The sequence below is a fragment of the Periplaneta americana genome, chromosome 7, assembly GCF_040183065.1.
Source record: "Periplaneta americana isolate PAMFEO1 chromosome 7, P.americana_PAMFEO1_priV1, whole genome shotgun sequence".
Lineage (NCBI taxonomy): Eukaryota > Metazoa > Arthropoda > Insecta > Blattodea > Blattidae > Periplaneta > Periplaneta americana.
In genome coordinates this window covers 74,630,266-74,655,044 of record NC_091123.1, presented here as the reverse complement: position 1 = coordinate 74,655,044, position 24,779 = coordinate 74,630,266, and the positions used below count along the sequence as shown (strand labels likewise).

General features: G+C 36.1%; 1 protein-coding gene across 1 annotated transcript in view; it reads right to left on the bottom strand.

Moving 5' to 3' along the window:
* Nucleotides 1–24,779, bottom strand: part of LOC138703205 (serine-rich adhesin for platelets) — a 1,304,023-nt gene that overhangs the window by 739,461 nt on the left and 539,783 nt on the right. The window lies entirely within an intron of this gene.

The window sequence follows — 24,779 nt, the reverse complement described above, 5'->3', positions numbered from 1 at the left end:
TATTGTACAATGTTGTATAGCTCAACTGACAAATTTTTATGCTTGTAAAGTGAATTAATCTGCTTGTTATATATTGCATATTTTCTGTAGAGCTCAATTGATGAATAAATTGTTTATGTTTGTAAATTTAATTAAACTGTTTGCTATGTATTGTATACTTTTGTACAGTTCAACATATGAATTATATATGCTTGTAAATCCAATTAATCTGCTTGTTACTGTATGTATTGCATATTATTGTATAGCTCAAGGGATGAATAAATTCTTTATGTTTGTAAATTTAATTAAACTGTTTGCTATGTATTGTATACTTTTGTACTGTTCAACATTTGAATTGTATATGTTTGTAAATCGAATTAATCTGCTTGTTACTGTATGTATTGCATATTACTATATAGCTCAAGGGATGAATAAATTGTTTATGTTTGTAAATTTAATTAAACTGTTAGCTATGTATTGTATATTTTTGTACAGCTCAATTGATGAATTGTTTACGTTTGTAAATTGAATTAATCTGCTTGCTATATACTCGTAGCTCAGTCGACAGACTCGCTTGCCTGCTGATCTGGAGCTGCGTTCGGGCTTGAGTTAGATTCTTCCTTGGGCTGATTATCTGGTTAAGTTTTTTCCGAGCTTTTCTTAACAGTAAGGCAAATGTCAGGTAATATATGACAAATCTTCGGTCTCACGTCATCTCGCCAAAAATTGCATTAATCTTGACATGTTCCAAAACATAAAGCTTCAGTACTAGTGGAAGATTTATGGAATACGATAAATTGAATGAAATAAGATAGGTTAATTTTATTGTATTTCTAGTAACAAAAGTTCATGGCTAAATTAATATCACTCTTTTGTATATATTCTACATTGAAGAGTTGGTTTATTAAAATAAAAACGTTTTTATACGTCAGTAAAGTTATTCTTTGAAAGGGATCTCTTTTCATTGCTTCTTTTTACGAAGGCGAATAGTCATTGTTTTCTTCTGAAAGGAACTGACAGAAAACAAAGGAAAACAGAACTTTGACACTATACAATATGTGTATCAGAGCATGTTATATCTTTTTATGTTCCATAAGAAAAAAGAAAAACAGATTTTATTGTGTTTGAATACATTTTGTTTTGTAACAGGAATCTTTTTAAAATGACAACAGATTCAATTATAAAAGTATATAATATCATACTAATATGTTATTTTAATGCTTTCTCTGATCTGTTAATATTTATCTTCGAGATTAAAATTTGCCTTCATGAGTCTGTGGTATACGCGGTTACTGGTTTAATACTGACAGGAAAGTCACGACTGGGAGTTTCGAATTCTGCCAAGGGCAGATGGATTTTTGCTCCCTGTCGATATGATGTCCTGTGCTGTCTTAGGCAGAGATCCAGCATCACGGCGATCTTTCAGCTACTGCAGTCATAGCATTTGTAATTTAGGTAAGACAATGATGAGAAGCTGCACTGATATAAGACAATCCATCCAGAAGTGTGAAATCTGGAAGGATAAATTTATTTGTAGAGGGAAGAATAAGATATCTTTAATATTTTCTTTTGTGACCCAATTGCACAAGTGTTATATACATTATATGTAAGGCTACAGCTTAATATTAGTTACAAGCATCCATCACAGGGCATGGACACGCACAGGATGGCGGGAGGATAAGACCCAAACCTATACCTACAAATAATCATCACTAGATGAAAGTAGGAATATCAGTACTAATGGCCCCTCCGCCTTTGTCCCTCAAGAAAATATGAGAATTTGTGCCTCACTGACCTTCACAGAGCTTATCGCTCTGAGTGGCATCATCTTCACAGTCCCCGTTCCTCCCTCACGCAGCTCCTAGGCGTGGGCAGGTTCTTTATCAGTTTCATAAGCAATATCAGTGGTAGCATAATGGCATTGTCAAAGCAGTGTGTACGCGTTAGAAAACGATTATTTCATGAGAAATGGGAGGAAGAGTTTTTTTTTGCTGTGTAGAAGGGGAGAACATACGATGTATGTTATGCTGGAAAATCTTATTAAGCATTAATAACTTTAATATACAACGACATTACTCCTTATGTCATAAAGAACATGCTGAATTAGAAGGTAAGACAAATTAAATGTTATTTTTTGTACTATTCCGAAGAAAATATATGACCTTAACATTTGCATAGTATACTAAATACGACATTATACCTTAAATACGCTGCATTAAAAGATAAGAGGAATTAAATGTTGTTTGTACCTTATTATTTCCAAAAGAAATTTATAGAAAAAAAATATCAAATGTGCGTAGAAAACGAAATATGATTTTCTGAAATTATTTTAGGTCGAGAACGTGCAAATCTATTAAGTAATCTTGAGAAACGCCAGAATATTCAAGAAAATAAACGTAGACAACGTGATGGAATATTATTGGCTAGTTACGCAATTTCTCGCCTGTGATTTAAATCAATTCAATGATGTAGGAATAGTAAAGAGGTTTATGATTAAAGCTGCCGAATTAATTAGCCAAATCGAATAAAAGTTTTTGAGTCTCTCACGTTAACCAAGCGCTTTCCTAATAATACGCCACTGACCGCCTTAGCGATTACGATAAGGTGACGCAGGTCACAGCAGTTTATATTTCCCATCCTAGTCTGCAGTCTCCTCTCCTAGTAAACAAACTATTTCAAATCGAGTGCCTCACGTAACCGAAAATTGTGCCCATGTATGTGTTAGAAACTGAATAAGCCTCAGGATCATAGTGTGCCTGGGAAAATTAGATGAATGTAAAAAATCCAACACGCCATCGGGTATCAAACCCGCAACCTTCCGGGTTGCAGCTTTACATCTTAACCGCGACGCTACTGTGTGTCCTTGACAACTATGCATACATGATAAAAAATAACTATAAACAACAGAATAGTGCAGGTTCCCAACTATCTGTGAACATTTCGTAGAATATTAAAAAAAAAGTTTATGAAATGAAATTGCCATAATTTAATACTAACATTACAATATAATTCTTAAACTCTTCAAATTTACATGTCGGCCTAAAGTAAACTTATCTTCATTTTGATATTATTATTATTATTATTATTATTATTATTATTATTATTATTATTATTATTATTATTATTATTATTTTCCTTTGTTTTCTGCATTGCTGTTATTTGTATTTGATATAGTATTTAGATACTGAATGAGTGAAGAACAGGGCCTTATGGCCTTAACTCCGCCAGTAAAAACAATTCAATTTAAGAGTGTGATCCCAAAATGTGCTCAGTCCATTTGGCTATTTTTATGATTTATACATATATAAACACACACACACACACATACACACACTGATTCCTGAGACATTTGTTGTTTTATTTTTAAAATTCAATATAATTCTACACTTCAAAAAAAGTCACTGAAATGAGTAAAAATTCTGAACAAAATTCTGCAAGTTACAGTTAGGGCACAAATGCAGGTATATTATACTATACTTCGGATTTGTGCACATATAAATGTTATGTTTTATTTAACGACGCTCGCAACTGCAGAGGTTATATCAGCGTCGCCGGATGTGCCGGAATTTTGTCCCGCAGGAGTTCTTTTACATGCCAGTAAATCTACTGACATGAGCCTGTCGCATTTAAGCCCACTTAAATGCCATCGATCTGGCCCGGGATCGAACCCGCAACCTTGGGCATAGAAGGCCAGCGCTATACCAACTCGCCAACCAGGTCGACTTGTGCACATATATCTTATATCATAATCATGTGTACAGTATATATAAATTATGGTTTATTTAACGACGCTCGCAACTCGAGAGGTTAATCAGCGTCGCCGATGTGCCGGAATTTTGTCCCGCAGGAGTTCTTTTACATGCCAGTAAATCTACTGACATGAGCCTGTCGCATTTAAACACACTTAAATGCCATCGACCTGGACCGGGATCGAACACGCAATCTCCAGCACAGAAGGCTAGCGCTATACCAACTACGCTACCGAGGCCGTATATATATATGTGTGTGTGTGTGTGTGTGTGTGTGTGTGTGTGTGTGTGTGTGTGTGTGTGTGTGTGTGTGTGTGTGTGTGTGTGTGCTTTTGTTTGAGACCTCTATCATAATACTTTAAGCTTGTTTTCTTCCAAAACAACGCCAATCCTTGTCTTAAATTTTGTATTGTTGTGCATGTTACTTGAAAACTCGCTCAGTCCGTAGACCGGTGGATAGAAAACTAGTATAGTCGTTCCATAAAAGTGGACTAACGCGTTTTGGGATCACACACTTCAATGAAATAATAAATAAGGAAAACAGATGTGGACATACTCAGGAAACTGTAACGAGATCTACGAAGTCGGGACAGGAAAAATGTCAACACTGTGATCGAATAAAGAAGAAGAAGAAGAAGAAGAAGAAGAAGAAGGAGAAGGAGGAGGAGAAGGAGGAGGAGGAGGGACGCTGGTATGGAGGCCAAGGTCATGTTTCCGAGGCCACATATCCTGTTCTAACTACAAACTTCTCTATGTAGTTTTAATCCTACGTACCTACATGTTTAAGTAGTAAGCATATAGCTTTGACCTCAGTGTGAATGAATCTCCCCAACCTAACATGAATTCACAGCTATGACGACAGTCCAGTCATAGTGAGTAGTTCAATCTGTATCTTTGTGCTTGAGAGCAGCTTTAGTTTACGCGTTAGCCACCATGCTGGGGAGGCGCCCCGTCATGCCACCGAATTTTATCGATCTTACAGAAAACTCCACCACAGCATCCCGTCTCTCTTTATACTGGCCGATCCACTTTAATCGAATTTGGAACATAAAGGTGACCATGCAGAAGAACAAAAGGATTAGGTCTCTGAGAACGTGGGTCTTCCCTTCTTTGTTTCTTTGGCTGGACATCAGCTTTGAAGCTAATGCTAAAGGTGATGATAGGTGCTGACGTGCGCTGGGATGGATGGGTCCGGAACCTTTGCGTTATTTCTGGTCTAATACAAATTTACCGGTATCCGTGGCTTTTATAGATCGCTTTTGTTTTTCGTACACCAGAAAGCGACGCTGAAAAAATACCACTTCGCGATTTTATACGTGTAAAAGACACAGAAATATCAAATTTAACCTTGAACGTAAGAAACCAAGAAATGAAAAATAAAACTCTATAAAGCTATATAAATTCTATTGTCGAGGTATACAAGCAAAGCATGATTTATGTGCAGGTCAGAGAGCCACATATAAGCTAAAGAAATTACTTTCTTATGACCTGTAGAAGATTGAAAAATTCAGAAGACTTCTGAATATATCCAACAACATCCAATTCTTAAAAGTTTCCCCCTTTTTTAACAAAAATAAAACTGTGGCGGTCCTTCCTGTAGATAAATGTAATACTTTCCAAACAAGTAACATCATCTATACAATTGCCTGAATTCTTGGTTTCAAAAGTACTGCTTTCTTTCAAATTTCGATATATTTTCTGCATTATATTTCTAGATAATTAGTTCATTTAAGTTTCAAGAGATCTGCCTCATTTTGACAGACGAAAATGAACTACACGTTTCGAGAAAGTTGTGTTTTAAGTTTTGATAATTATTTCACATCAGATTTTGAGACAACTCTTCGTTAGTATTTTAAGTAACAAAATCATAAAATGTTTAATTTTAACACGCCCTTTCAGTAACTTCATTCGAATAATTGCTTATTATAACTATCAAATATTCCAAAACGGAACACAAGTTGCTATACTTCGATAAATGCTGTCATGTCCAAGAAATATAAAATTATTACTCACCGCTATTTATTTTTAGATTTTAAATCGGCATACGATACAATAAATAGGGAAAGAATGAAATTATCCAAGCAAGAATAGAGAGCAGTAAAATGAAACCTTTAAGAAGAACAAAGGGTTGCTAAAGACTGGATCATTTGAAGACTGAAGATACACGATCAGAATTAGGAACATAGCCTACTCAATAAACCAAACAAAACTTCAACATTATCGCAATGACTGGATACAAAATGTAAGTATAATAGATTCCAAAAGACTGCCCATTGTCCAGGACAGCATAGAAATGTAGACCATCAGGAAGACAAAATAGAGATGCAAAGATCTGCTGTGAAATAGGAACAGGCAAATGTGTAAACCGTGATGGGTATATTATTATTATTATTATTATTATTATTATTATTATTATTATTATTACTGTTATTAAATCGTCATACGATACAATGAATAGTGAAGAATAAAATTGTATTCTGATCATATGGAAAATACAAGATTACTAAACTAAATCATTTGAGTGTGGTGACAATGCAGATTCAACATATCAAGTTGAAATACTAAATGATTTACACATATAATAACCGTTGAGAAAGGTCTTGGACAGGATGATGCTTTATCATTATGAACTTTTTAATTAAACACTTGGAAAAGCTGTTCAAGACACAGAAATCCAAACCAGGAGCACTATCTTCACCAAGTCTGTACAAATTTTAGCCCAATGCTTGTGCTATTTATGTAGCAGTAAGAACTCGTCCAGCATTAGGAGAGGTTTCCACTGCATTGGATCTCTCCGCTAAAAATTGAGTTAATATTAACCAGAAAAAAAACAATATACATGACCACAACCCCATAACAATTTCAGCATATCTTGATAGGAGTTCATAAACTTGAAGTTGTCGATAGTTTTACCTATTTAAACTCGCTAGTGAATATAAATAATGACTGCTCAGAAGAAATTTAAATATTTATATATTTGAGGCTAACAGGGTTACTTTTGACCCCAAAAACAAGGAAAAACCATATTTGCGAGCAATTAGAAGTAGAATTAAATTATACAAAAGAATAATTAAGACCATCCTTATATTTATGAATCATAAATATGAGCAATAATAAAACTGACGAAAAACTAATCAGTATATTAGAAATAAAAATAATGAGAGTCATATTTGGGCCAGTAAATATCTATAAATGTGGAGCGGTGAATACAGTGTAATAGCAAGCTGTATGACCTTAATAAAATATGGATATAAAAGTACAAAGACTAAAATGGGCTGGTCATGTTATAAGATCCAATGACAAATCACATATCAATAGAACACTTACCTCAAAAGGACAACCCAAACACAGCTGGGAATATGGGGTGATTAAGGATACTAAACTCTTGGGATATACAAACTGGGGAGCACGGAATGGAGAAGCCTGACAGGAACTTCAAAGGAAGGCTGAGGCCGAAGGAGAGCTGTTGTGCCACTGATTATGGTAATGATGATGATGATGATGATAATGATGAGGAGGAAGAAGAAGAAGAAGAAGAAGAAGAAAAGCGAAGTGGCTCGAAAATGAAGGCCAGAATAGAAGAAACAATCTTCGTATTTACAAAGCACATTCGAAACAGTTGTAGTTCATACTCGTATTTCTAGCTTTCTATCATGTAGCGTTGTGGTTTGGACTCATGTTATCTATGAGTTTCATTCTTTTTCGTATAAATATGGGCTGTGTGTTCGTTTCAGCTATACTGAGTTTAAATTTTTTCACTACTGGTTTATTACTATATAATTCGTACAATACACGGGCATATTAGTAAAATGTTCTATGCTTTTCGGTATAGTAATACAGAGGATCGTACTGAAAGTCATGAGCAACACATTGCTATAATGAACAATGAAACAAAAACGATTATGTGATCATAATCTACAGACTCTACACTGTGTATTGACTTATTGTGACGCCATTAACAGGCAATGTTTTCAAAATGGTCGACAACGATGGTTTGTTTCGACAGCGTACTGTCATTAAATTCCTTGTTAAAGAAGAAAAATCTGCTGCTGAAATTCACCTCGAACTTCAGCGTGCATATTGAGATGTGTGCATGGGCGCCAGCAGTGTTAGGAGATGGGTGAAACATTTCGAAGATGGGAACACGAGCATCCAAAATGAGTCTTGTAGGGTCGCCCTCGAACTGCCTCCACAGAACGCAACCAGGAAAGAGTTGATGAGTTCTGGGATGCATTTTGGTTGAATTTCTTGAACCTGGACGGACCATAAATGCTGTACCGTACGCTATATTCAGACAGTTTTGAAGCTCCTTCGTGCATTGCGCGAGAAACGCCCTGGAAAGAAGGTCATCCTGCAACACGATAAAGCGTGGCCTCACATTGATCGTGTCACCGTGGAGAAAATCAGAACTTTGGGTGGGAAACTCTTCCGCAATTTCCCTACAGTCCTGACTTGGACCCTCCGACTACCATCTTTTCGGTTCTGTAAAGGAGCATCTGTGAGGCCAACGCTACGAGACGCTGGAGGACATCCGGAAAGCAGTGCGTCAGTGTCTTCGGGAAGATGAAAAGGACTTCTACAGCAAGGGAATTTTCAAACTTACAGCACGACGGGAAAAATGTGTGCAAAGAAATGGAGACTGTGTTGAAAAGTGACAGAGAAGTCTGTAGATTAAGATGATGTACCTGGTTTGTCTAAAAAAAATAAAAATTAAGATTTATAAGAATGGGTTGCTCATGACTTTCAGTATGATCCTCGTACAAGACGAACATAAGTGACAAAGCAGATTTGTCATACTCACAATGAATCGTAATGAGCGAAGGGGATATTGGGGGTAGGCAATTAAAAGGTACGCAATCACGCGTCCTTGCGAAGCTGTGAGGAATCTATGTGAGCTCAAAGATAACTGGTTACTTGTCTCACTCCATTTTTCATCGTTCCGTTGAAGGATATTATGAGAATTTTGAATGGCAAAAGCCGAAAATGAAAGTAACCTAATAACTACCACATGAGGTCATTATTTTCTGCATGTCGTTTATTATCTCTCTTTAATAGCAGTATTATTTCCGTCCAGGGAGCAAGATATGTTCACAATTTATTTACGAAGCCCTCAAACTCGTACCTGGTATGAAAATTAACCATTACGGAAATGGAATGGAGCAATCGAGAATCGATCTGTGGTCTGCGTATGCAGGAGCAATTATTACCCAATAATTGATGCTAACTACGGAAATTAGCAGGAATCTTAACACAAAAAGGCCACAAATTCCGGATACCCAATCGCCTTATTAAACTATGACGATTGGATAAACCGCTAGAGTCTAATTGTTACGGATCATTAAATTATTGCTTTCATATATGAAAAATACAACTGAAGAAGAAAAAAAACAGCCACAGTCAGTAATAATTCAGAGGAAATTCGTACTTCTTCTGCTTATTAAAATAAGCACAGCTGCAGAAGTACTAAGAGAAACAATGACAACATTTCCAGGCTATTTAAACCTCATCTTTCGCATAAGTGTGGGCTGTGGAACTGAGCTATCGAAGAGTTTAAGAAGTAAAGGTAAAAGGGTGGTCGATTTTGAGTTACCTACGGCTCCTTGTGCAGGTCTGGTATCCCTATCTTCATACAAAACTATAGGCTAGTTTCTCATGTTCATTATCTTAGAATGTATATTATATATTTATTAAATGTAATTAACTTACTTGTTTTATATTACACATATAGCTCAACTGATGAATGATCGTTTGCGTTTGTAAATTTAATAATCTGATTGGCTATGTATTGTATACTTTTAGTAGAGCCATCGTTGTAGCTCAGTCGGCAGACTCGCTGGGCTGCTGATCCGGAGCTGCGTTCTGGCTTGGGTTGGATCCCCCTTTGGTCTTTGGTTTCTTCCGAGGTTTTCCACAGCCGTCTAGCGAGTCCTCGGCATCAACCCCTTTGATCTCATAACCCCCCTTTGATTTGATTACCCCCCTTTGATTTGACTACCTGGTTGGGTTTTTCGAGGTTTTCCCCAACCAAAAGGCAAATGCCGGGTAATATTTTGGCGAATCCTCGGACCTCACCTCATCTCACTACATCTCGCCAAAATATTGTAAAAAATTGCACAAAACTGTAAAAATTGTAGAAAATTACTAAATTGTAAAACTGTAAAAATTTGTAATTGTAATATTGTAAAATTTTGACTTGTTCCACATCTTAAAGCTTCATTGCTCATGTAAGATCTATGGAATAAAATAAATAAATAAATAAAATAAAAATACATCACTTAAAGTGAAGTAGGTAGGCATTACAAACAGGCAGACAAAAACAAACACACAAAAACAAACAAACAAACAAACAAACAAACAAACAAACAAACAAACAAACATACACACATACACACATACATACATACATACATACATACATACATACATACATACATACATACATACATACATACATACACTACAGTATAGAATTTCTATCACATTGAAAAATTGTTCGTGCTAAACTGTCGTAAACTGAATTACAAGAGTTTGGAAGCACTAAATTTGTACAATCCTTGTCTAGCCTGATGGTGAAGCACATACTTGGTTCTATATTTGTGACAGAGTCAAAAAGTCTCGACCGCGTTGAACACTATGAAAACCTTATGTAATACTAGACCAGGCATGGACAATATGTTTCCGTTGCGGGCACTGTATACATCACCCCTTCATAGATATTCTACCTGTATGTATGTACAGATATGGAATTATTGTGGAAGGAGTTAACTTGATCACCTATACCTCCCCTCCCTTATACCCATGCCAGTACTAGACTGTATGTGTTCCGCTCCCACTGAATTTTAAATTACGCCATATCTATATGATTATGTTTTTCGAGTACCGATATTCTAACAGCATATAATTTAATGGATTATTCCCATAATTAATGTTTAAGGATTTGAAGCAGTTTCTTACGTTTCGTAGTGCTTCTTCATACAACGAACCAACACTAATTTTATTACCTCAGCTAGTCGTTCTCTTGCGAATCAAGTCGATCGTCCTCTGATCATGCGCACTGCTTCCTTTCTGGGACTTAGTAGAGTACTTGTGCGACAAAACTTTTTTCCAAGACTGTACAGTAGCCTAATGTGTATTGTAATCAAGATATTTTATTTCATAATACTATAGCATACCGGTACTTATTTTGTAAAAAGTGTATAATAGTGGATGAAGGGACTTTCAGACAATGACTACTTCCAAAAGCCGATTGTTAAAAAGACTGCTTTTCGTCTGTAGAATATGAACTTTCTTCAAATATAATATTTGTAGAATTGTATAATATGATTCTTATGTTTAACATATCAATTGTCCTTCACTATGTTCGTCATTTCTTTGATACAAATTGTCTTATTTAACACTAGATTATTGCAATAAAATTGTTTAACTCTTAGAATCACATGTAACTAAACACAGCTACATTTTTTCTGATATTATTATTATTATTATTATTATTATTATTGAAACAAAACTCCAAATCTATAAATCTAAAATAAGGAGTACTATAACATATGGGGCGGAAACGTGGCATTTAAACAAGAATCTGAGGTTGAAACTCCTCTCCACTGAAATGAATTGTTTTAGACGTTCCACTAGACATTCTAAAGTGGAAAAAATTCGAAACACAACCACTAGACAAGTAATGGGAGTTAATAGTACATGTTAGATTTCGTTAGCTACAAGCAATTAAAATGGTATGGCCACGTACGTAGAATGCCAGAAACAAGATTGCCCAGACAGATTTTGGAATGGATTCCGCCGGGAAGAGGAAAGAGGGGAAGTCCAAGGAAAACCTGGATGGACGATATAAGAAGTGGAATGAAGGAGAGAGGCTTGGAAGAACGGAACTGGGAGGCAAGAGAAGATAAGAATTTAAACATTTTGAATACAGGAAGATGTAGTTTACATTGTAACCCTGTTAATAAAAAATTATTATTATTATTATTATTATTATTATTATTATTATTATTATTATTATTATTATTATTCCATAATTTTCTGTTTTACTTCATTTAAATTTGCAATGTATTTTCATACTGGATAAGTAGAAGAGAAGCCCTTGTGGTCATAGCTCTGCTAGTAAAATATATCAATTAAATAAATGGAACAATTAATTTAAATTGTAGGAAAGATCATCGCAGTCTTATGAATTAGAATGAATTGTAAATGTTGTATGAGGTCTAGTTTTGAATCATGAATAGAATTGCGGCAGAAACGAGACGCAAGTGTTCCCTGATATTACCTGTGCCAGGCGATAAATAAGACGTCACGTCAATATAGTCTACGAACAACTAACCTTATTTTCGTACGCCCTGGGACAGATTGCAGTTCCTCGATACAATTGTTCGTTCTTCCCTGTACTATGCTGTTTGAATTTCCTGGGTTCTTTGATTTGTACCAGCCACAATGTGATAGAGATTTGCATTTCTGAGCTCATTTAACTTTCAATTTTGAGTATAAAGCAAAGGAAAGGTACATCATACAGACCTTGAAAGCATCTTAAGCTGACGAGACGTTGAGACTTTCACCTCACTATAAAATCGGCACTGAGAGCCAATCCTTCGTTCTGGCCGTTTATGTATGATATTCTGCGTCAATGATTCATACTTTAGCCATATATCATATAATATAACAGATAGATCATCCCTATGTTAAAAATCGGTAGCACTTTGAAGAGAACAACCACCAGGATCGCCACCCGTCCGCCGTTAACGAACACGAGATGACGGTACAGTCGCTAATGCAATTCAAATGGGAGTTATAACGTGACTCCTTAAGTTAACAACTAGATGGCAGAATAGTAAACCTGACAAAAGTTGTTACCGTCAAAGCCGATCAATCTGGGTATATATGATCTTGGCTTTAGCCAACATATTTGTTGCTTTCCTGTCAGAGATGCCAACATATAGCAATATCTAGGCCTATTATAAGTTTATACTTGTTATATCAGAAGGAAAAATCAACGTAAAGGAGAGTCTGAATTATTGTCATTATCGTATTATTTGACCCTTCGGTAGTAGACTGTTATAATTTAAAATATTTGTCATATAAAGATTTTAAGCAGATTGTACAAAAGGACTAAAATGAAGTAGCTGTTGTGCAAACTGCTATACAAATGGAGAATTGTTCCTCGCGGAAACTTTACGAAAATGGATATGGTGAAAATCCTTGTGCCTGCCTTTTCTCGGGGGCTATGACGAGTTGAGGGTGGTGCAGTGTCGCAGGTGCGGACTAATGGCTTTGTCCAGATGAAACGTTGGGATTGTAATTGCCACATTAGTTGTCTCCCGGGGAATGAGCAAGCAGTGGACGGGGGAGGGTGCACAACATAAGGGAGAGCGGCGAATCCTTCTAGTCTAATAAACTGACCTCGCTCGTCAAAATTCGTAGGCGGTGCGCAGTTGTTCCGAGCATTGTTGCAATTCAATTTGAAACTTAAAATTACTTCTTATTGGAACTAGCTTCTTTTACTATCTATTCCTATTTTTTCATTTCATTAGCATTATTTAATTACGGTATCGTCTTTTTTTCTTTTCTTTACTTCTTTCTCGTTTCTTCTGCAATTTTCTTCTATTTCTTTCTTACTGGAACTAGCTTCTTTTACTATCTATTCCTTTTTTCTTTTTGATTGGCATTATTTATCTTATTTTTTCTTTTCTTTACTTCTTTCTCGTTTCTTCTGCAATTTTCTTCTATTTCCCTTAACTCTTTCAGCCGCTTCTGTTCCTTTTCTCTTTTTCTCTCTATTATCAGCACATTTCTTTCCCATTTCCTTCTTTCCTATACGTTATATTCTTACTTCGTCTCTTTTCCTCATAATTTTCCTTTTTTAAATTCATATTTAAGTTTCTTTCCAGCCGACACTACGTGACGCTCTTGGAAACCATTTTGATTGTGCAAATGCAGTTCTGACATATTTTTTTAGCAAATACAGGACTTGACAAGGTGATTCAGATTTTATTATCCCGTTGTTGCTTACCCTCCAGACTTTTTACAACAGGCGGCTATATTTATTCTTTTAAGTTCGTTTTACTTAAACTATACATTTCGGACCTTTTACGTCTGTATATTTTACAGAATATTATTGTTCTTAAAATCGACAATTAATTTGTTACTGGTGCTCTTTATTTTATTATTTAATAGTATCTTTTTAAACACTGCCTAAGGTCTAATTATTGTTGATTTTTATTACTTTTATGAATCACTTGGTTATTAATGCATTTGTGTGCCGTCATTTTAGTGTGACAACGTTTTTAGTTCGTGTTTACAGTTAGCTTATGGCAGCGGTGACCAAAACTCGAACTGCAGTGATTACAGGCGACAGACAGCCTATGAAGTAAAGAGACAGAGGAAAGGTACTTGGCATGAAAACTACAACCAGTGATGGTTTCTGTACTAACATCTTGATCAATCCCGCGGATAAAATTCTCAAGCTTTGCTGTATCAGTAATGTCACTGCTGTCATCAAGAGCCAGTGAATAATATATGATTTTTCTTGCTTCTTTTTTTAACCTTCCTCTTGAATAGACTATAATCAGGAATTTTATAAATTCTTCTCTCGATACTTGGTCGAGAAATTCGTAGTTTATCAAAATTAAAAACTTTTTATGCACACGTTATTTAAGCTATTTTAATAATTACTCTTTTGAGAAATTCTGTTCTATTAAAAGGCTTTAGAGCACGAGATATCTCAAACTCCATTAGGTAGCCGACTTCCTTACATTTATTTATCTCATCTTTCTCTTCCTAAGATTTAACTGGCGTTTAACAGTTCGCTGGCACATAATATTGAATCAGTTTTTTCTACAGTATATTATTATTAAATGAATAAGTAATAAATAGTTACCCTCATCTAAAGATTAAGAAGATTAAAAGTGAGATAAAACCTAATAATTTTATCCTTCTAGGGAGAAGTTCTAAAACTATCAATATTCATGCACGTACAGGAGAATGATAGAAACACATACTTAGTGATCAGTAATAGTAATAATAATAATAATAATAATAATAATACATTATTCAGCGTGGCAATGTTTCTATATACTCCTAATTGAATCGTTGAGCAAAGTAAACACATTACATTTTGCCCGGCAGAAGAACAAAAAAGTTCTCCTTCTCATTCTTACGAAACCACCTCTTACTGCTTGTAGAGACAGAGTTTGTAAAGCGACATGATACCGCCACTGCTTGCCTCAAGTATGGGACTGAAACACACAGCAATGTACAGGAAACTCCTCGTACCCGTTTGAATGTCTGTAATTACGCGATGTAATCACGACAGTCGCTTTTGTCACCGCTGGATTATGGTGTTTTTTTTTTTTTTATAGATGAGATGAAGGCACAAATAGCCACAGTAGCTGACGCGCCGTGTTAAACTCCACTAACTAACTTTAACTTTCTTTCGTACACCTTTCCCCATTTTATCCCTTTCTTTGTTACTTCCTTTCAATTTTAACGTGAAACGTTTACGTTCGAGCGTATCATTATAGAGTTTGCACTGCATGAATGCATGTCATTCAAAGTATGAGAAACATTTTGTGTTTGAAGCATAGATTTTGAGAGTTCAAGCCATATCAATTCAATTCGTAGGAAATAAGATCATTAAACTACATGCAAAGGGGGAGACAAACCCACTTCTGATATGTAAGTTACGTATATTTGTGTTTCTGTGATAAATCCATAAATTAATTTTTTATCATCACATTGCATTCACATACAAACTACTCGTATAAGGACAAAGAAATGACAGTTAAAACATGAAGAGATATAATATTAATATCAGAAGTTGCCGGCTGCACATTCAGCAACTCTGCGGTATTGTCCATTGGAAGTAGGAACGTTTAATTTTTAAACACTGTTTCAGCTTTTATAGCTTCGCGCTTTGTTGTTCGAATGGCTTCAGCGTTAATAATGTGTTCTGTATTATGCTTTCAAAGTATCGTATAACACACACTGGACAGTGCATTACTACTGGTAGAAACCACATTAGATACATTTACGTTTGAGTAGCACAGACGGAACTCTTCGAAATACGTGGGCTGGCGTTGGATCTCTATTACAGATGTTCTATGTAACATATTTTTTCTGTCAATAATTTTTTTTCGCACTCTCATCGTAGTATTGAAGTTAGCATTTATTATGGACAAAAAAAAAGAAAAAAAGAAGTATTTACACACCCTTCCTTTCTTCAGGATTCCTCTACCAAAGCAAAAATGTGTTCGAGAGAACTAAGTTAGATTGTCAGGTAAGGGTGCTATTCATAGTCATTTCGCAGCACGCGCTACGAGCGTACTAACCTAGCCCCGGCTATCCACTGGTTACTAGTACAGAATTCAAATCATATCCTATCGCTAACATTGGTTTATGAATACGAAAAACGCTGATCATCCACCGGAAACCAGCGCTAAAAATGTCTATGAATACGGCCCTAAGTCTTTAGTAAAGTTGTCATAGTTAAAAATCAAGATAATTATTTACTTCTCTGCCATATTTATAGAATTAACTTCTTCTTCAAAACGCCAATAAAGGGGTTTTACAACATGGTGAAAAAGAAAAAAAAAAAGCAAAAAACACGAAACATGAAGATTATTTTTATCTCTACCGAATTTATAGGAAGATCAAGCGGCCGAAGTATATGACAAGGTTAATTTTAGTTGAGGGGATATAGGCCTATAACTTAAGTAACCTTATCACATTAGTAGGTTTGTTACATAGCTATACAGGATGGAACTGAAATAATCTTGCAGATTGAATGGGATGACAGGGTATACTTCAATTAATAGAAAACCTATATTACGTTTTGTGATTAAATGCACGGTTAATTAGAAAATTAAGTTTAAAGTTTCAGCAGTCTGGCAACATCGCCGCTAACACACTCTACTCGTGATACAGATGTAAGAGGTTACAGCTGGCGCCAGCGTTTTTGGCGTGTGTTCTAGATGTATAGTGCCCAGTTTGTGAGCATGCTGCTAGTGCAGCTGAGAATGGTACCACTTCCTATACACGACACATCAGCCATTTGTCAAACACAGTTGTCTGACTGAGGCAAAGGTAAAACACTTGTACTTAACGTTCCCATTACTTATTTCACACGCCAAAAACGGTGACGCGGACTGTAACAAACTCGGTATGTCTCGGTAGGTGAGCTGCTCTCTGCAACGATGTTGCCACTTGCTAGTGTGTGCACTGCCTTGAAATTAGTTTTTTTTAATTAAATTTACACGAAAACGGTCCATTCTATTGAAATACGCCAGAGGGATATATTATTCTTTATTAACTCGCAATACTTACCGAATAAGAGGTTGCTAACATATGAAAAAAAAAAAGCCATGAATTTTCAACCAATATGTTATCATAGTTTTTTGTTACATACAACATGAGCTATTCGCTCTAAAATGTAGGCCTACAAGGCTATTTCAATTCCACACTGTATATCCCCTCAACCAACCACCTAACCTTGTCAAATATCTCGGTCGCTTGGCTATTCCTATATAAATTTGGCACAGAATTAAACAATTACCAAAATCAAGAAACAATCTCGGTAACTCGTAAGGTCATTAAGCCAACAAGAGAAAGTTAAGTCCATCCCTGTGGAATAACGCTTAGCATGTCTGCACCGTGAAACGAGCGCGCCCGGGTAGAAATCCTGGTTGGGACAATTTACCCGGCTGAGGATTTTTCCGGGATTTTCCCTCAGCCAATTAAGAGCAAATGCTGCGTAACTTTAAGCGCTGGACCCTGGACTCATTTCGCTGGCATTACCATCTTCATTTCACTCAGACGCTAGATAACCATCGCAGTTGGTAAAGCATCGTAAAATAAACCAATAAGAAGACAAAATATTTGCATCCTATACTAAAAATTTATTCCAAAATTAAATAAAGTCATTGGAATTAATAGTTAATACTCCAAAGCGGAGAAGTTCTTAGCTACTCTATACAGAACTAATAATCCGTGGCGCTACAGCCCGTGAAGGGCCTAGACCGACCAGCCGGCTGCTGGCCTCACGCCCATATGCCGAAGCAGAGGTGGACGATCATCCAACCAGAATGGAGGTATCGTGTGGTTAGCACGATGATCCCCCCAGCCGTTATAGCTGGCATTCGCAACCGGATTTTGCCACCTATCGTAGCTCCCCAAGTGCATCACGATGCTGGGTGCACACCGGTCCCATACACTGGCTGAAATTTCATGAGAAAATTTCTTCTCCCACGAGGACTCGAACCAGCGCGCTTTCCGTAACGAGAGTCCTAGGCAGGATGCCTTAGACCACGACGCCACGGCGCGGGACCTATACAGAACTAATGCATATTTATTTCGTTTCACATCATGTGCCATATAAAAAAATACATTTTTGTATATCTGTGCAGAACATATTATTACAATTACAAGGGAATAGTTACCAATAATTCAATAATTCAGAAAGACGTTTGGTAATTATGTAGTATGCATCGGCGAGGTCATTTTTCTGCAATGAAGGTCTAGGGCACATACATTACCAAGTCGGTCTGATTGGCGTAGTTGGTAAAGCGCTGGCCTTCTATGCCCGAGGTTGCGGGTTCGATCCCGGGCCAGGTCGGTGGCATTTAAGTGTGCTTAAATGTGACAGGCTCATGTCAGTAGATTTACTGGCATGTAAAGCCTTGGTTTTTCTGAACCGACGCATGCGACGTGCGAGTTGCGAGGCCCGTCTCGCACAAATCCGGACTACACGAGAGATGGTGAGTGGTTTCTAGGCTGCGAGGTGCTCAGACCTCGCATCTCGCAGTTATAGAAACCACTCTCTCTCTCTGTCTGTCTCTCTTTCTTTCTTTCTCTCTCTCTGTCTCTGTCTCTGTCTCTCTCTCTCTCTCTCTCTCTCGTATAGTCCGGATTTGTGCGAGGCGGGCCTTGCAACTCGCACGTCGCATGCGTCGGTTCGGAAAAACCCAAGATTTAAAAGAACTCCTGCGGGACAAAAATTCCGGCGACACCGGCGAGCTGATACAACCTCGGCAGTTGCGAGTGTGGTTAAATAAACCATAATTTTGCAATATAGAGACAGAAAATTACATAGATGAAGATCGACATATGGGCAATATCTGGAAAACTTCGAGTGCTTGGTATCATTCTAGCGGAGTGGGAAGCTAGCATTCAACATTTTAAGCACTCAACTTCTACATTTAAATGACATTTATTTAAATTTTGTCAGGGATCTTAACAAAGAAAGACAGCGTGCTTTAAGTAATTTTAATATCTCTGTAAATGAATTTCCGAACTTAAAGAAAGGACAGCAACTGACAGAAATCCTAAGGAAATGATCTTTTTCTTCATAGTGTCAACTGCTGCATAAGGGTAAAGAAGTCAGTTTTATGCGGAATATCCTAAGACAAATTCCTGGATATTCAATTAAAAAAGGCCTGTCATAATTTTAATATATTAACGCGGTGAAGATGTCATGCAACCTTTCTGCAGTACAGCCAGTCCCAGGTAGAGCATTCAACACAATTCATTGCCGCCATCCAGGCTGTGACGAGACAAACACTAGGACATGTGTTCGGTTTCTGCCGAAAGACTGAGTTACTACGGAACAACCGCCATCACAGGGTAAGGACAATGCTTGCTGACATCCTAAGACAACAAGGATTAGAAGTCCATGAAGAAGTGCATTGTATCTCGGAAAATGATTTAACAAGATAGCAGATATTGTCATTGATAGAAAAAACAACACAGGGACAATACTAGACTCAACTATCAGGTTTGAAAGAGATGCACAACAGCCAAAGCTTACTGATGATGAAAAGAGAATCATCTATGAACCTTGCATTCCTTATCTTAGCAAGCAGTATAACCTCATGGCTAATCGTTGGTCAGTACACGGACTTCTTTTTGGAGTTCGTGGTACCATCTTCAAATACACATTTTAAAATCAAAGGGATTCACATTTTATATTGTTGAGAAAATCCTTAGAGAAATTCTAAGGGACTCAATTTAAATATTGCAATTTCACCTCTATTTCAAGTAATATGATTTCACCTTCACTTTAATTTTCTTTTGAAATTTATTGTATGTACAGTACTTTCATTGTTTCATTGTACACGTTTATATATTATGTTTGTTTTCTGGATATTTGTGTCACCCTTATTAAAGGGCTGATGGTTTTATTTTATAAATTCGATGTAGGCCTATATGAGTTATAAATATATTCACAAATCTACAGGTCACGGCCTTCATGATATTTTAAAATGTATTTTGTATTATTTTGAAAATCATTAATTCTCAAAATTGATAACAGATGGATTTTAGAAAATACGAAAATTATGTAGGAAAATTCACTGAAAACGACTATTTTTCCGCACATCCTTGGATACCAAGCTTCAAAATGATTGGGCGTTTATTAAAATCCGTTCAGCCGTTTTTCGTAATTTCCACTGCCAGATATATTAATTAGACATACATTTTCAATTGTACACTATGTAGTCAAGGGAAATGTGGTAGTTGTCACTACTAACGAAGAAACAATGAAATGGCTGTCAAAAGTTACAGTACTTATTTCCAAGGAGCTGCGGCAAAGTTTGCAATTTGTGATAAAAGACCGCTTTATGAATACTCAGTCTAATCACATAGGCCTATTGTTCAAATCGTTACAAATTTTTCAATGATACGTACGGATATGGAGCAATAAACCCTTCGCAGGTGAAACGAACGGACAAAAAACAGCTACGTACAATGTACTAAAGTAGACTATAGACTATTTAAATGAAGCAATGAATTTTGGGTGGGTGGGGGGAGAACATATTTTCCGACGGAAGCAGGTTTAACTTATTAGATTCAGATCGACTAAAAGATGTGTAACAGACACTTAATAATTAACTGAGGAATGACAAGTTATCTGGTTACAAAAAATGGAGAATTACAGTACACACAGTATGATTGGAGTTCCACAGTATAACCACAGTCTTAGGGTACGTACAAGTTGGAGCGGCGATAAACGATAAAAGAAGCAGCGATGCTATATCAGAGAGAATTGAAGCATGCATTGTCATTGAGGTGTGCATATTGGAGTGACGATAAAAGCGAAGCTACACGTTAAAAGCGACGAAGAAGATAAGTTCCATTTTCTTCGCTCTTGTCGTTCATATGATCTCTGATTAACATAATATTGATCTGTATAATGACCGTGGTTATCAATATATCAGAATATTAATAGATTTATTATTATTTCGGCATATTAAATTAATTATTGTAGATATTGGCAAATTGATCAGTTGTGTATTTATTCGTGATACATTATGTGATCACAAGAACCAATCACAGCACAACGAATTTATACTACCTTTGGGATGAGAAACGGGTTCGATTTTATACGTATTTAAGTATATTAACCTTGAACCTAACAGTTGATATTTTCTACATAATATCTTCTTTCATTAAGTGGATGTATATAATATCTTCTACTGATAAATCAAAATGTTCGCTTCCCGCGTCCTCGTCGCTCCGATATGAACACTTGATTCTTTGATAATACCAAAGAGTCGCTAGGTAATTTCTTTTATCGTTTATCGTTGCTCCAACGTGTACCTACCCTAATATACGTATACAGTCACGAAGCTCAGTACGTAGGGAATATGCATCCATAAATAGTTGCCAACTACTAGGATCGCTACTATCGCCCCATCACAGACAATGCGAAATAGTACCGGTACAGTCTATTGTTCCTAGTACCCTCAACAACTCAAGCTTCGTGACTGTCTATACTAGACTGTGGTATAACGTTGGAAATTTCGTACTTCTTGATGGTGTAATGGACACTAATAAATACATCTAAGTGGTGCACAACAATGTACAGACAACGGTATTCAAATTGGATAAAAAATTTGTTCCACATTTTTCAAGAGGATAGTGACTCAAAACATATGCCTACCGTTACATAACGAACTCTCTTACATTCACCAAACGTTGCAGAGAATATGACAAATGGAATTAAGAATGAACGAAATAAAGAACGACATAAAGAAAAATTCAGTTATAAGAATGGTAGAAAAATACTCCACTAAAATTAGGGAAATTAATGTTCACACAGTAACAAATGCAGAGTGCATGCATATACGATAACGGACATCCGTAAATCAGGCTCGGATGTCACTGTTTTAATAGCCTACTTTACTGAAATAATCACTCTAATTACTTGTTAGAAGTAATTAAATAACACTCACCATTACTTCAGATGACTGAAGTGTTCGCCCTCTGCTCTTAAACATGCGTCAGTCCTATTGAAAAGAATGCATTAAACTGCTTGGTTTCCGCTTGACGAAAATTTTCCTTTAAAGTCTCTGGATCATGTGGATTGTTTATTTACATTTTTTTCAAGGGAGGCCACAAATAAAAGTCACAAGGGATAACATGTGTTCGTATATTTTTCGCTACCTTTAAATTTGTTAGTAGTGATCGAACGTGTATCCCAAGATAATTACGAAGAAATTTCCTCTTACAGGGTTTGTAAAAATGTTTTTTCACATAACAATCATAAATTAATATTCTTCGTTCCAAATTATATCGAATCCTCACCATATTAAAAATAAACCACACAAATCAATGAACGTTCAACCAGCTCAACATTCACAATGCAACTGAGTACTAAACCCTCAGATTACACACAGAACTAAACCGGTTATGACTCGCAGCGCCTGGCCTTGAATAAGTAGAGAACACAGTTCGACAAGTTTTGGCTGTTTCCGATCAATCTAACCGGCGAACACAAGATACTACGAATAAGAGCCTGTAATAAATTGTGATTATATTAGTTAAAGCTTCCAGAGTGCAAATAGTATTTTATATAATTATATTTTATTCATTAAAAATCAGTCAGTGCATGCAGTATTCACTTATAGTATGCTTAAATATGCTGTGTAATAAACAAATAAAACAATTTTCAGCAAAACCTCTGCCGTTTACGCAGGAAATAGCGAAAAAAAAAAAAATGTGAACAAATACTGTTATTTTACTGATGATGTAATATACTCGTATTTATGGCAATGTCGCATGAAGGGAACAAAGAAGATGTAATTTCGAGAAAACGGTAGGCCTACGATTACAACAATTTGTTTGAACAGGTATGATAATTGTGATAGGTGAATGAAAAATCAGTTAGACCCTGATAAAAAAGATTGTGTATACAGGCAGCTGAAATTGAATTCATGAGGGCCACCGGCGTAGCTAAGGCGCTTGCTTGCCGATCCAGAGTTGCGATCGGGCGCGGGTTCGATTACCGCCTAGGCTGATTACCTGGTTGGGTTTTTCCGAGGTTTTCTCAACCTTAAGGCGAATGTAAGGTAATCTATGGCGAATCCTCGACCTCATCTCGTTAAATACCATCTCGCTAGCAAAATGACCTAGTATTTGATACGACATCGTTAAATAAATAATAAAAATAAAAATTCATGAAAGTGGAGGCAGCCTGTTACTTAACAGAGATCATAAAATTACTTGATATATTAGCCATAAATAAAACGTTTTAAAACGAATTTGAAAATAAAATTTGTACAAAGAAAAACGGACAAACATCTGAACTAGCAACCTCAAAATAACATAGGTAGTAAAACAAAAGAAAAACTTCAAAAGCAAATGGAAAGCTCAGGTGATGGAGACCCAAATTAAGACGTGCTACAAAAATTATGGTAACAGTACAACAGTAATGAATAATCCTTACTGCTGCTACTGACGATGATTACAATGATGATAATGATTATGGTTATTGTGATTATGATGGTGATGTTGATGGTGATGATAAATTCTGTGAGCTAAGAACCAAAAATGTATAATTATTAAGGCTTGTATTATAAATGATATATATTTGGTACGATACATGCGTTTTATATTACCAACTTAGTATTGCATTTCTTTAAATATTTTCCAAGTGTGAGAGAAAGCGATATGTAGCATAGCACGGTGGAGAAATGTATATTCTGTATTTTATGCGACTTCTGAATGCAGCTCTCCGGTATTTATGTGACATGAATAGAATAGAGGAAATATCTGCCCATAATATTTAATGTTCGGGAAGAAAATGTTGCCACATAAATAACAAAATAACACTTATTGAAAAGAAGAAGGCTAACTCATCTTGAACGTGTGCTGCTGGAAATCCCACTGGGGAATATCACTGCTGGGAATGAGGCTACATAAATTCGAATACAGCATTCTACTATGTTTTATGCCTGAATTGCATTATGGAGTTCAATGCGTCTAGTTTTATTGTGTTTTGTTTTATTCTATTTCCAACTGCAAGCAGTTTGTGAGATTATAGAATAATGCGCATAGTAGTACATTATGCAACGAGCCTATAATGAAGGTAATTAAGAAGTGAGTATGGATATTTATGAAACGAGCGCAAGCGAGTTTCATAATTTTCATACGAGCTTCTTAATTACCATTATAGGCGAGTTTCATACGACTTTTTATGCTCGACCATATTTCTAACTTGATATTATTAATTTTTTAGCAATGTCCCGTATCTTGTGAGATGTGCGCAGACGCGAAAGTATTGATTTTTTCCGAGGAACAGATGTCCACATTGACCTTGCTAGGCCATAAGAACCTACAGAGATAACATTGAAATTAAATTAGACATTGAAAAACGAGATGACAAATTTAATTTATTTGAATATTATTTACAATTAACGCTAATTATTATAGTAACAGAACATAACCTTCTGCGACAGTATTGGATTTCCAGCCTCCGTGACTTTTCGCTAATTCTCTTTCGATTGCATATCCGAGAATAATCTATACTTGCGGTTTTATAACGGTAGAAAGCTGACCTGTCATTGGCTGAACAGTTGTAACCTGAGTCGTCATTGGCTGAAAGACCTGACCTTTAATGAGTAGGTGTACTTTAATGACATGCATTAAAGGTCTGCTACCAGGTGTATAATTACTACATTTCGGCATGGTCGAGCATAAAATAATATTTCAAGTTAAGCTATCACATTATAACTGAAGATAAGCCCATGCATTCATTGTACCAACCAATGACTT